Source organism: Zootermopsis nevadensis, unplaced genomic scaffold (genome assembly GCF_977971745.1).
Source record: "Zootermopsis nevadensis isolate Lab colony 2312 unplaced genomic scaffold, Znev_1.0 Znev_ptg000020l, whole genome shotgun sequence".
Classification (NCBI taxonomy): Eukaryota; Metazoa; Arthropoda; class Insecta; order Blattodea; family Termopsidae; genus Zootermopsis; species Zootermopsis nevadensis.
The window spans coordinates 12,151,896-12,167,416 of NW_028259152.1; the positions used below are offsets into that span (position 1 = coordinate 12,151,896).

The 15,521-nt window shown below is 37.2% G+C and overlaps 1 pseudogene across 1 annotated transcript; it reads left to right on the forward strand.

The window, feature by feature from the left end:
• Positions 1-5: 5 nt before the first annotated feature.
• Positions 6-10,147, forward strand: LOC147873304 (fizzy-related protein homolog; annotated as a pseudogene). The gene is made up of 10 exons (XR_015535919.1): positions 6-183; positions 718-750; positions 2,976-3,041; positions 3,490-3,750; positions 3,966-4,154; positions 6,577-6,793; positions 7,098-7,230; positions 7,927-8,108; positions 9,153-9,350; positions 9,474-10,147. The product of XR_015535919.1 is annotated as a fizzy-related protein homolog (transcript).
• The last annotated feature ends 5,374 nt before the right edge of the window (positions 10,148-15,521 follow it).

Below are 15,521 nucleotides of genomic sequence, written 5' to 3' on the forward strand. Positions count from 1 at the left end.
TTCGCCACCATCTGGTGAAGAATCTGATTGTTTTGTTATATTTGATTGTTATGTTCAAATTACTTTTGTTATATTTGTTTTTGAAATTAATTGTTTTTTCTAATTGTTCATCTGCAAAACCGAAAAAACCGGGGTCCACTCTCAACGCTTTTACTAATGTGTGGAGTAAAACAATATAGCCAGGTAAGAAATGGTTCCTTTGCTGAATTATGTAAACGAAATACACCTACAGTTCATTACTTTTAGCTTTAACGTTGGCAAAAAGCAGTTTCAACTATTGGCACCCTTGCATTCTTGTGTAATTTAGATATATGCATAGATGGCAGGTGTAGGTGGCAATGTTCCTAATCGATATGGGGCTTGGTGATACTCTTTTGTTATATTCTGATACCTGTGTTTCAATACTCCTTAGTACCAAGTAGAACACCATACAGAAAGGTGTGAGATGTGTCTTGTGACAAAACCTTTCACAACAGCAGAAATTTAATTTTTCCTACATTATATAATAATAATAATAATAATAATAATAGTACTGGTTTTAACTTCCAAATATTTCTATTATTTCAGTAGTTGTAACTTTTATTCATTGTTATTCTCCTTTCCCACTTTTATAGGATAATTTGTCCCTTTGAGCCTGAACTAATTTGTGTGTATTTGTTAGTTAAGAAGGTGATTGATGTTGAAATGCTTGACTAATTATAAATCCTTCTTTTATAGGTTACTCCTGCCAACTTTAGGTCTACTAGAATGGTAAGTGGAGTTAATTTCTGATTTTGTAAACTTATTGATGACTATGGTAGCATGATGAATAATTGAATTGGATGGCTGGGAACAAATCCCAGTGGACACATTTCAGTTTTGTGTTATCAACGTGTCAAAACACCTCTAGAGCCAAACCAAGTCTTTTGTCCAAAGGATGTAAGGAGATGGCTCATTTCTGAGTTCACGTGCCATGTAGTCTGGTTGAAGTTTACTGACAATTCAGAGTTACTAGCTTCCTCCAATCATGATGGCTATAAGTCACACTGATGATGAAGACAGCAAGTACATCTGAAATGCTGGTAAACTTCTACCGGACCACACAGTTTCACAACCCAGAAAACAGCCGTCTTCACATCTGCTGTCATGAGTACCTGAAGTCCTACCTAAAGGAAGAACGGTTGCAAATGTGACCACTTGCGTTGTTTACGTGGAGCTCATCATTTACTTTCAAGTTGAATATTATGGTTGATCCTTGTGGAGAGAATTGCACTTTGTTCCTTAGGCAGGCAGAATTCAGAGCAATCAGAATATGTAACCCAGAAATCTGCCCACTTGAGAAGTGTATCTTCAGGCCGTGAGCTTACAATGATAGGATCAGTGTAATTTGTTATTTATCCAGCGAAACCCTCTGATGGGCACGATCTGTTTCACACGGAATGTCAGAGATGTGAGGAGTGAGCTGGGCCAAATAAAGACACCTGATTCATTTTCTTTACATTAAGGAGAAAAATACAACTTCAGTGATTGTAATATATACCTGCTGAAAATTAGTGTGACTGTTGGTTTCCACCTGCTCAAGTGTTATTAAATTATAACCTGTCGCTGAATGTAACATTTCTTTACTTAATGTCGCTGTTAAGTGGTTACCACTGTGTTTGGGAAGTTGTGAGTTCAAATCTTGAAGTTTTTCATGGTTGTGTTCAGTCCCTCTGGGCGAATGTCATGATAGTATTTGAAGTAAACTGTGGCCACTTCCTTCCATGTCCCTTCCACTTCAGAAACCATTGTAGCATTTGATGCTGTATAGTTAGAGCTACCGAAAGTGTCTTCAAGTGAACTGGAAATAAATAATGAATATTTCTGTGTGTGTGAAGATTTCCCCTTCATATGTTTATTATTGCAGGTGACCGCTTGAAGATGGCACTTTTAGACAATATTAATTTCGTGCACTTCTGTTACTTTCTGCCATGATGACATTCAGTACCACATGATGTTGGTTGGTGGTGTTCTTGGGTAAGATGAAATGTTGGACTTTGTAAGCATGGCAGAGTGGCATGTGCATGTACACGTGTGGTTGTTTAAGGGAGAGGAAAGGATAAAATTGGAGGAGTTAGCATTTTACAATTATAGATGCACAGAAAAGTGCTTTGAGTTTCCCGTTTTATATTATATCCGTGATTTGTGTGATTTCTCCTTACTTATTCATAGGTGAGGCTGCACTTTTTGTTTTGCATATATGCTGAGGAAGCAACCATCTAACTAACTAACTTACTTACTTGATGGCTTAGGGAACACTATTCATCACCATATCAACCCAAGTCTCCCACGTCCCTGCCGTTGGCTATGAAAATCCAATCGTCTTCATCTCCTGTGTCCCATGGATCCTGCCTGATGGTATCCTTCCATCTTCGTATGACCATCGCAAACAATTTCTGCATGTCAACTTTGAAGTCTGCAGCAGCAAAGAATAGGTTCATTCACAACCCAAGTGTAAATATTCTTTGTCGTTCTGATAGCTTTGTTCGTTATTGCACTGCTTAGTGGTGATGAAGGCATTTTGACTGTAGTCGTGTGTGTCTCTGGTGTATGAGCGGAGGATGCTTCTAGATTTTACTTGCATTCTGGTTTCTAATACATGAAGTGTGCAGTTGAGTATAAGAATTTTTCTCTGATTTAAAAGTGTTTTACATATTTACATACTGGTGACATTTCAGGTTCTCATGGCAGCAGGTAAGGAAATTAGTGTACTCTGGAGGTTGCACCATGTAGTCTGTTCGAAGTTTGACAACATTTCAGACGCACATTCGGCCTTCTTTGCTCTGATGATGAAGGCAGCAAGCACCTCTGAAACGTCTGTGGACTTCCGCGATGGTGCTTGGCACAGTGCCCCAGAAGACAGTTATCTTCATATTGTATATTGTTCTCTCAGTTAGTTGAGAAAATGTGGTTAAAGGAATTGTGAGATTTTACAGGCATCTTTTCCTTACTTTCAGACAGGCGATCGGTTTATTCGGCCACGCTATGGCAACAGATGGCGGATGAAGTTTGAGATGAACACAGTAAGTGTTTTTCATTGAGTTATGATTTTTGTGACTTTTTAAAAGTAGTGGATAGATGAAGTGAGTATGCTGTGCTGAGGATGAGATCAATTTATGTACATGACAGTACTTTATCAGATATGTAAATGAACCTTTATCCACAAAAATTGTTTTCTTCTTAATTGACTACCATTGCACTGTACAAAAATGTTATCAGATTATCAACTTGAGGACATAAGCAGTGCTGTATGCCCTGTAATTAATTTACTTTTTTTCTGTTTGGACATGGAGTTAGTGTTTCATACCGTTATTTAAAACTGCTATTTGTGACGTACTTGTATAGCTCACTTCCCATCAGGTCTTGTGCATGAAGTTGTCAACTCCCCATTGTCTATAAGCTTTATGAATTTCTCTTAAGATAAGCAAGTTGTAGAAATGTCACTAAATTTGTGTCTGTTTTTAAATATAGGACTCTGGCCAGAATGGATTTACTACGAAAGAGGCTCGTGAAAATGGTGGCGGAGGGAGTGGGAGATTGGCATACACATGTTTGCTGAAAAACGAACTTCTTGGCGCCAACATTCAAGATCTTAGAGACCAATGTGATGAGAGAAGAGCGCTCATTCCAGGATCAAATATCTTTTCCTTGTCACCACTTAGTGCACAAAGCCAAAAGTTGCTTAGTGCACCGAGAAGGTCAAGGAGGAAAATATCACCAATACCCTACAAGGTTGGTCATATTTTGTATTAGTTTTAATCTTCAAAAATCCACAAATGAAGTGTCTGTTGTGACTTCGTGATCAGCTGTTCTGCCAACACACGCCAAGAGACAGTGATAGAGTGTTTATTATAAAATAGTTATAATATTCTTCTTCTTTATATTAAGCATTGAGAGTTTCATGTGCTGTACTACATTATTTGAATTTTATGTCTTTTCTGTTGAAGATGTTGGATGCCTTTTATCTCCAAGATGACTTCTACCTCAATGTTATTGACTGGTCTTCAGAGAATGTGTTAAGCGTGGGATTAGGAACTTGCATATATCTTTTTTGTGCAAGCACAAATCAGGCTGGAAGGCTGTGAGATTTATCTGGAGATGGCACCTCTGTAACATCAGTTGCATGGAATGAACACGTAAGTATTGTCCAGACTATTTTTACTCAGGTCGTTGAAAAGTATTTCTGTTAAATTTGAATTTGGTTGTAAGATTTGAGGTTTTCGCAGCGGTGATTATGAAGTTTTCTGTCTTCTGGGTTGTTGCGCTGTATAGTATTCATCGCCTTGATGACGGAGGCAGCACGCCTTCAGAAACGTTGGTAAACATCGACCATACTACACAGCGCAACAACCCAGAAGCTAGAAATCTTGTATTTGGTTATTGCTGTTTTGTTGTTAATCTTAAAGTATGTGTTGTGCATAAATACATTATTAATTGTATAGGAAAATTATCATGTAGTGCGTAATGTTGATGCAGCCTATGGTCACCCGCCACTAGAATACTATTTGACGTAATTGTTGGTTTACAATTAACACATTTGTTTATTGGAGAGCAGGTCCTGATATTAGGTGGCCAATATTTCTTGAGCTTTGCATAGCCTCTTCCCCATTAACACTCTACTACTGTGCTTTTTTATACCATGTTATTGGAGGTTGTGTTCAGCTGTAGCTAACATATGACTTGTGGACTTTGCCCTTGAAGTTAGAGCAAAAGAAGGTCCCTTTCTTATACAGCAACATGGGATCAGGAAGGGTTGTTATCTGTTGGAGTAGACTTTTTATTGCCTGTCATAAAGTAACTTTCCTCAGGCTTGTCTCATGCCCAGTAAGTCTGTGGACTTGTGTTCTGAATTCTGAAAGTTGCCAAAGTCCCCATTTTGGCCTCTTGTTGTTGCTGCTGCAATAATGCTTCTGCTCATCTTCCTTGTACCCATCTCAAATCAGTGTCAGCTGCTAGCCCCATTTCTGTGGGTGCTTTCTGCTTTTCATTTTATGTTTTGTGTCCATGACAAATGAAACACCTTGTTATTTCTGAAGTTCACTGTTGTGTGCATTAGAAGAAATCTGAAGAATTTGGATTTCTTGTTGCAAACTTCCTGGAGGAAGGTGGAGAAGAATTGTGTCCTCTGCCTGCCAAGTGAGGGAGACCAAGCCCAAAATTTTAGTGGTTTGTCTTATAGAGATTTTTGTTGTGAGGTAGCCATATTTATTTCAGGATACATGCATTTGTCTGTATAACTTTGGCTTGTGGGTGTTTAGTGTTAACAGTAATTTTTGCAAACACAGTGAAACCTCGATGCATCGTTTTCGGCGGGGGTGGGAAATAAAAACGATGAATGCGGGAAAACGATAGATGCGGGAAAGCATTAAAAATTTTAAAAAAAAAACAATGTTTCTCTTTCAAAGTTACTTCTTTTTACCAAAAAAGTCTTTAATGGACAACTGGTTTGTCGAAACTTTACGTTTTAGACCAAACAGAGCACTTTCCACGTTCAAAATGTTTTCCTCGTCACGTTCACTAATATTAAGCGCATAAAAGAACGACTTCACTTTTGCCTATGCAGGGTGTGCTTCGGCAAAACTCGGCAAAGCTTCGGGCTCGCATTCGTCGTCTTCGTCTTCCTCACCACTCCCACCCTCTTCGCGAACAATAACAGGAAGAATGGAAATACTATTACTGCCGAACTCAGCGAAACGTAGCTGTAGAAGACCCTGAACCGCTGGAAACGAGATAAACCAGAAGAATGAAAAGTGCCGCCAGCCTTTCCTTTGTACTTATAATAAAAACATTTGTGAAGAAATTCACACTGCACATGCCATCTGGCATCGCTGGAACGAAATATGAGTGCACCCTAATTAAAATCGTAAAATTTCTGACAATGCGCGCCGCCATTCACTCCAACTATCACCCCTGCACCGCTGACCCTCATTCCAAAAGAATGTGCTGGTTGGGCGACATAACAGGTTACCGCTACTGTTATTCCAAAAACATTATGCGTCTTTCGGTATTAATTTATCTCTAAACCCAGCATTTTAAATTCTCAGAAATGATCATTGCGGGAAAATTGTGGGCCGGGACTAAGATTTTTGAACGATCGATGCGATAAAACGATAGTTCGAAGAACGATAGAAGCGGGAAAATGTAACATTATTTTATATGGGATGTATTCGGGACCGAACAAAACGGACGATGCATCCGGGAAAACGATAGTTCCGGGAATGATGGATAGAGGTTTCACTGCATTACATTTACACACATTCAAGGTGGGTATGAGATGGGGCCAGTTACGAGGGCGTTATTTATATAGGCTACTCCATCCATGAAGACTTGCAAAGAAAAATGTATTTGTCTGTATTCTGATGTACCATGATGTCATAATTTTATATAAATGAAATATTATTGCCGTATTCTTCAGCGACTGTAGATAATAGGTAAGAATTTGCATATTCTGACCAGGAAATGTTACCAAACAGATAACACATCAAATCACCTCTGACATAATTTAGGACTGACTCTTATTATTGGACAAATTTATGACCTGGTGTATTGTATTTGTAGGGAAATTTGGTAGCAATTGGCACACATCATGGCTACGTGCAGGTCTGGGATGTTGCTATAAATTCCCAAGTTAATGAGCTGCTGACCCATCCAGACAGAGTTGAATCGCTTGCTTGGAATGGTGATGTTGTGTCGTCGGGATGGACTTATCTTACAATGTGATGTGAGAACTCCTAGTCTTGTGCCAGAGAGAAGGTTGCTTGGCCATCGACAAGAGGTAAGTAGGAAATCATTTAAGTGTTATTACTGCAAAACAGATGTAATATTTTTCTGGATTGTTAAACCATGTGGACTGACATAGATACCAGAGTTTTGGAGACACATACATACAGTCTCCATCTTGAGCTCTGAAGATAAAGACATTTCATCTCCGCATCGCATCATGACCCAGAAGAACAGCATCAACATCTTCACCACGGTCAGAACCTCACATCTAATATTGTTATTATAGTTAGAGCTGAAAAATATGTTTTAAATTATTGTCATCAATTTCAATTACTATAAATATCCATTGTTTAAAGGTTTGCGGCTTGAAGTGGTCTCCAGACAAGCAGAGCCTGGCATCCGGTGGCAATGACAATCTCCTCAATATTTGGAATCTCCATTTGGACTCACCTGTGCAGACTTACACTCAGCATTTGACAGCAGTGAAAGGTAGGAATCATTGTGTTTATCATCCGCATTTGTGACGGATTAAAATAAGATTCTATGAAGTGAGTAAATATTGTTGTTATATTGTCACGTGTTTGTGCAGTCTTTGATGCAGGAAAGATCATGCACTTAAAACCATAAGTGCTGGAAGAATTGGTTCCAATCGTTGCCCGTAAATCACATTTATTTATGACACCATTTTTGTGGATATATTCCAAATGTGAAATAAAAAGAATGTTATGTTTTGGTTCATATTCTCAAAAAGATATTGATCGTGGAAGGGATTGATTGAAAACAATAGGAGCAAATTTTGTGGAATGCAATTATACCATGCATTGAGCATTAATTGAAAAACTCCAGGTCATCTCCCCCCCCCCCCCCCCCCCAACCCAAATCTTTTTATGAAAATGCATTTTGTTTCCCTGTACTGTGTATAGTATTTGCTGCTTCACATGATTCGTAATTGAGTGCTGGAATGGAAAATTGAGAAGAGCGTAATATAACTGATACAAGTTCATGGTTTCTCCAATATGGTGCTCATATTCTTTGGATGTCATTGATTTCACTGTTCTGCGCAGCATTTATAATTTGCAAAGTAAATTTCTTCACATTTCTCATCTCTGCCTCCTCCATTCTCTTTCTTTATTTTAATATTCTATGCAGCAAAGTGATCATTTTGACACAATTCTTAATATACAGAAATACATTTTTTTGCACCTATTGCCTGGTCCCTGCACCAACGTGGACTCTTGGCTAATGGTGGAGGCGCAGCTGATCAGTGTATTCGTTTCTGGAACACACTCACAGGACAACCAAAGCAGTGTGTGAACACTGGATCTCAAGTCTGTAATCTCGTCTGGTCTAAACATCCCTCTGAACTGGTAAGTTCCTTGCATGTCGATGTGATCTGCAATTTGTACTTCGAACGATATTGTTGATAGAAGTAAGATATATTATTATTATTATTATTATTATTTTTTTTTTTCGGATAGTGAAGTATTTGTAAAATAGAAGATTAAATTTAAATATATATTGTGTTCACCTTAACATACGCAAAAATAATTTTGAAATGCCATTTGCCTCAGGCATAATTTATAAAATCTGTACATTTGTACTTTGATGAAGATTGCACTTAATGTAACCATAAAATTATAACTGCGAAGTCGTCTCCACTTGGGACGGTTCCTTACCTTCACCCTGTGTTGGCAGTGTAAAAGGGCCAGCTTTACATCGAATAAGTTTTCATTAGGTTAATACTTGTCGTTTACAGAGGAATTAACAGGGTTTTTATTCATCCACATCTCTCAGATTTTGCTTATGAACTGATGTCTTCACATTTTCCAAAAATAAATTCTTGTGAAATGAAGTGTACTGTGCCCCTCACTGTGGTTCAGAACACTCAGTAAACTTTAGGGACCCTCTTAGTAATCACCGTTTTGGTTTGCCCTGTGGTTGCCTCAGACTTGCCCAGAGTTAGCAGAGACATTGTAAACCAGGAACATTTAAATGATGAAGAGCTGAATTTTCCTTTTCCTAGAATACCTTTGGTGTGTGCGATGTACCAATGCGTGTTTCCTAGGCATGTTTGAGTCCGTGCAGAGGACCTGATAAGTTTTCTTTGTACTACCATACACTTACAACAATAGACGTTTGGCATGTAAAGTACTCTGTTTGAGGCTACTCCATAATTGTACTCTGCAATCTGTAATACCAACATGACATGGTACAAGTTCTGAGGTAGCTGGATTACGATCTACAGTGACGCCAATATCCATTATCCTGTGCACTAACTGATGATGTCATTGTTTGCATTATTACCTGTTAATGAGAATGGCTGACAAATTTTCAAGGAATTTGGTATGGATGTTATTCCAGATTGTTACTTTTGATTCTATGTTTTATGGAAATTTAATTGTTTGTTGTAGGTTAGCACCCACAGTGACTCCAAATACAACACACACATTTGGAAATATCCATACATGTCACGGGTTGCAAATCTCACTGGCCATTCATCTGGAGTGCCGTATCTTGCCATGTCTCCAGACAGAGAAGATATTGTAACTGGCGCTGGGGATGAGACTCTGTGATTCTGGGAAGTGTTCAGTAAAGATCGTTCACGGAAGGTAAGATGTTTAACTTATTCATTGGGAGGGGGAAACTTGTATCTTGTAATGTTAACATTTTTTAAGGTTACATTTGTAGACATTTATAAAAATGTTTGATGTGATTTTCATCTCTTGTTTCAGGAGAAGAAATCAGTCCTAGACCTCCTCACCGCCATCCGGTGAAGAATCTGATTGCTTTTTATATTTGATTGTTATGTTCAAATTAGTTTTGTTATATTTGTTTTTTCAAATTAATTGTGTTGATTTTTTATTTTCAAATATATGGTTAGATAAGACTCATGTTTACTCTTTAATGCCATATACCCGGAAGTACATGGTTCTTAAATCTCTTTATAAGTAATCAGCTATTTAGCCTTTTTATATATATGTATGTGTATATATACAGAGTGAGTCAAAAGTATGTTTACAAACTTTATGTGATTGTACTGGCAGAATGCATGCCTGATGATTCAAGGAAACCCTGTTGCGTATGAATGAATCCATCAACCTTGTGTACATCGTGCTCGGGCATGTGTGGAGAATGGAGGAGCAACCTTTGAGCATCTGTTACAAAGAAACATCCCTGGCCTTATCCTTGGCAATAAAGGCATACATTGAGACTTATTTTTGGCTATTATTTTGAAAAATAAACATTTGCGGCCACATGTTCATAGAAACATTCTTTCCTATTTTTGATCCATTAATACACACACACAGTTTGTAAACATACTTTTGACTCAATCTGTATATGATTGTTTTTTCATTAAATTGTGTTGTATTTTTAATTTTAAATATATTGTTATATATAAGACTCATCTTCACTCTTTTAATGCCCCGTACCCAGAAAGAAGTACAAGATTCATAATTCTTTTGATAAGTAATCAGCTTTTTGTTCTTTATATATATATATGTATATATATTAAAAAAATTAGTAGAGTACTAATGTTTGAAGAAGGAAAAGGAAATAAGGATCTTACCTCACAATTCTTCATTGTTTCCTTTCACTTTTGTCTTTTATTATTCGTTTATTTCTCAGACAAATCCTCATTTGAAGTGATAAAGGGCCATTATCAACCACCCATACCTGCTGTACATGGAGTGTATGTATTGTAGCAATTATCAGGCGCATTATTCCATCATCTTGTCTGTGGTCTCATACAGTGTGTCTCACTAAATGTGGAATCCACTGTGACACTTGCCAGTGCAGCAGCAGGAAGCAAACTGCCAGGAAATGAGGTGGTCACAATTATAACATAGCCATCACATGTTTGTGGGTGGGTTTTAACTTACATGGGACTCATATGGGCAAACTGTTTAATGTGATTTCATATTAGACCTACATAAAATGATGTAAAAATGCACGTGTTGATAGGAATGTGAATCCTTTATGTCGTGCATTCATGGCTTAAATATATGTTTGTTTTCACAATTGTAAACGGTGTTGTTTACTGGTCACATTTGGTGCCCTGTGCCAGTGTAATGTTTGTTATTCTGCACTTTGAAAGTGTGCATTCTGTCTCATAAATGAAATTCTTGGCCACACCAGGTAGAGTTGAAAAGTTGATAATTTACTCATTAAGTTCTTGCTTTGTACGAAAATTAATTGAAATAACTGTTTAGTTCTTACAGTTATTATAATTTAATTTGCAATATTTAATGTTCTTCTGCTGTTGTGTGAGTTAATGAGTTTACAGTATAATTAATTTTCTACCTTAGAGTAAGCTGTCATCACTGAAATATAAGCCTCTTTTGTTACCTGTCTGAAAACCCTTAGAATGAGATTTATTAGTAGTGCATGGCATTAACTTTATTCTCTGAAATCACCACTTCATGATCCAATAAAATAGTCTCAAATATCTTTGGAATAACAGAATGGAATGGCTATCCTCTGAGGTACAGATTTTTTCCTGTGAAGTTCAGAATAAATTTCCATTTTTCAAACTTCAGCATATGACATATATGTTTGTTTCACGAGATGTGACAATTACATCCCTGAAATGCCCCATAAAAGCTGTGTTTAATTACTTGCCCAATAATGGTTGCTGTTATGTTTGAAGGAGTCTTCCTGCATACCAATACACTTTGTGAAGCGGTTTATCCTCTGCTGGAAACGTTTCTGTAACTCCTCTTTAGTAATGTTTTCAGGGTGGCCATTGCATGTCCCTGAAATTCTGTGGCCCCCCAAATGAGTGTTCAGTTTTTGGCATAGCCAGATGTGGTGAATCTGGTAGATGGTCCAGTTTCAACATCAATTTCTGGCCTAAAACTCGACAGCAAGTGCATCATTACCAAGGTCATTGTCACGATGCGTAACTTTCAACAAAATCAAAGTGAACAGTTCTCTTGCGATCGAAAGAGAAGGAAAAGAGGCACAAAATTCGTCTTCGCCTTACCCTCCTGGAGTCCTTTATGTCACTGGCAGACACTCAACATTTTCATGGCAACAGCACCTTCAACCTCTGTCAACACCTGCACAGTAAGATAACTAAAATAATTTATGAATATAGGCCTGCAGTCACATAGTTGAAGGTTGCTTCTGAATCACAACATGCCCAAGAACTAATTTCTGGTTGATGATTATGAGGATAAAAATGAGATGAATATAACACAGCATGTCAAAATCAATTTTCATTGCCTTAGAATTCTTTGGTACACAGTTCCATTATTATAGACTCTTAATTACAACATCAGCTTTTATTTAATACACGAGCTGGAGTCCTTTCTTACTTTCTTCAATCCTTTCTTTCTTGTCTCATTCATCCCATACCTCATTTTTGAATGAGAGAGCGCAGTTGCAGTGTTATTACAAAGGCTGCATGCAGTCAGACTGTCAGCTGGCTCTTAGTCTGTTAATGCTCAATGTGTTTTCATTCTAAGCACTTGAAAGAAGAGCATCCCACGAGAATTCACAGGTTGTGGGGGGACTGCATGCTATAAACTGTGAAGGCACTCAAAATTTTCCCTGTGCACGCAGTAGATGAAAGATAGATTCACTTCACATAAGTGCTTTACGTTGGCAGATCCCATGGCTACTTAAATTAATTATGCTGCAGGTCAGGAATGCCAAACTTGGGAATGTGGGAGGGGGGGGGGGGGAGATAGAGATCGTTTTCGGACAGGAGGCAGCATGAATTCACAGAGGGACTTCATGGTCACATTTGAGATGCTTGATTTCTTTTGCCACATTTTGAATACACAGAGAAACTTGTCAAGGAAACCTAATGGAAAATAGAGATGAAGATGTGCACAAAAATTTGTACTGCATGGAGCATTCTTTTTGAGAGGCTGACAGCACGCTCAGCTAGTTAAAAAATTAGACCCGTATAAATATGCTAGTCCTTTTATGGTGATTTCCAGAGATCCTCCATTTCTGGATGCCTTCTCCTGCTACCAGAGGAAGTGCCATGCAGTGGGAAAAGATGACTTAACAAATTGGTATTGGTAATGTAAATTACATTAAGCTAATTCAGCTTCAGGTTCACTGTTGAACTTTACACATAATGAAGACATTTGTTTAATTTTCAGGGGCCTAGTCTGAATTTTAAAACAAAAATACACTTTTATAATCATGTCTTAATAAGACATTGTTACTTATCTCTTACACACCATATTAATTAAGTTCCACTATATCTGAATTTACTCACTAATTTTTTACCTTTGTTATTAGTATTGCAGGCTTGTTCTTGCATAGCTCCAGTCCTGATGCCTAATGGATCATAATGAAGTGGAAATTCTCAACAGTGTTGAACTTTGGGATGTGATGAGTGATATTTCAGCTCCAGTTTTCAGATGTTGTGCCTTTGAAATTCAACTGATAATATTAATAGTTTATTTGAATCTATGCAATAAATGATGTTTTGTTATTTACCAGTGAAACATACACATGAATATAAACATTTTTGATAAATTGCTACATATTTGCCAATTTTTTTCATTTTTAAGTTCTTCCAAAACATGTAAGAAAACTAATGCAGTTAGAACTCCATTCTCCGCTGTCTGCATTATTCAGAGTAAGATGCAAAACATTCAGAAATAGTTCCGTTACAATTTTCCATCCACCTAAACTGTCAGCAAATTACTATACTTGAGGTAATGTACTTTGTTTTCTATGGCACCATCTTTTGGTCTTCTCAGGAATAGAACGGATATGAGTGGAAATCCTGGAAGTGAAACTAAAATGTTAAGAGGATCATTCTTTAGAAAGAATTGTTACTGATATATATCTTGGTGTTGAGGAAGTTTAAAAGGGGCAAGTGTCACACCAATCATAAGTAGCAAAGTGATGATGCTGAGAAGCAGAGGCAGACAAATGGTGGGTCGAATAACTGAAAAGAAACTGCAGCTGATACTCAGGAACATGAGAGTTAATACATAAGTTGAGTGCACAGTGAACACTTGTTGTAATGACGCTCGTAGAAGCAAACAGTGCTTGCTGACACAATACACACCATATACTTAATTAAGAGGGCAAAAGGTCTAGTAATTTCTGTTCCTGACCACTCACTTGCTGGTCAGAATGACCATTCCGTTAGCAGATGACTTTGTATGTTACTTTTAAGAAGCTTTAAGTGTACAGGTAATTTTTATATTAATATTGGTGTATAGTAAATATCTCTATGTATTCATTTTAAATTTACTTAAGTGTTACAATTTGATGTTTCTTAGAAGTTCTGGATGCAAGAACTTTATATGATGATGATGTGTTACACTTTGTTTCCTCTAGAAAGATCTGGACACTTGCTGGTCATTAGATACTAAAATGCAGTGGAATCTATGACTAATTTGCTGATGGTAATAATGAATGGACATTGCAAATGGCGTCATAATGCTGCAATGTTGTCTGTTGTTATAGCATAATTAAACAAATAAAGTTTCAATGAAATTACAGTAATTAAAGTACAGTCTTTCACAGCTAAGAGTCCTAACTCTGTGTTGCTGCTTCTCCAACTTGAACATGGCCTTTGCAATTGTTCCCTCCTTGAGAGCCTTAATTGCGTCTTCATACTGGCAAAAAAGAGTTTGTCTTGATGCCAAGTTTTTCATGGTCCAGATTTCTTCACACGCTAGGCGATGAAATTAATTACGCGTCATGGCGTATTAATATGAAGAATAAATGCAGATTAATTGCCTGACATCTCCTGCAATATATAATATATGGGCGGCTGATTCTTAATTGCATGCATTTCATTTAAGGATTGTGTTCTACTCCTTCCTAGAATCAAGCCAAGATAAAACTCCTGTAGTGATATGGTCAGAGCCTTGTTAGTGGCTGCAGCAATGAAGCATCAATTCAAAAGTAACATTTGGACAGGAATAACTGGTGATCACTTTATGAGTTAGTATTTCAACTCTTAGGGTGTCTTATTTCCATTTTCAACAGAATTATCTCAAATAATGTTGGCTGTACCATTGACAATGTAACAAACTGTGGTTTACGCATGGCAAAGCTCCTGTCCATTTTACCTGCAACATAAATCAGCTTTTGGACTCTTGTCACACATGCTGATGGATGAGATGAACCAAATCTGTGGTCTGATTTTACATCTACCAAATCCTACCTGTGGGGGCATCTAAAGGATGTAATTTACTTGGAAAGAGTCAACATGAAGGACTAGCTTTAGCATTTGATTCAGTGGCTGTGACAACAGAAATTTTTCAGTGTACCAGTGCCACAGAGCTCAGCTACGCATTCAAAGTAACAGACGACATTTTCAGAAAGTTTTGTCAATACTTTATGACCATAAAAATACTGCTAAGGTATTTTTAAGAACAAAATTGAATGTGCTTCTAATAAGGTGTTTTACTTGTCTCAATTGATTTACTGATGCTTCCAGTTCTCACTAATGAAGAGGTTGCAACCCTATGTTTGTAATAATTTTCTGGGTTTGCTTTAAGAATATAACACAATCATTTTGTTTGATGCATACAATTATAAAGAACCAACTATTTGGCCATTTCTAATTATCTGCATACGTTACCCAAAACACTGATATAGAAGACATCCTATTGTTATATTTCAGAAGAATTACATAATTGCTTTCTGTTACAATTACCAATTAATTCATGTCATATATGCATTCACTTTTTCCTCCATTTGTATATTTTTACAATACCTTTTTATGTACAAACTATCACATAAAGTACCCTCTATCAATTTTATGTAGTAGGGTTATCTTGCATGAGGCATCT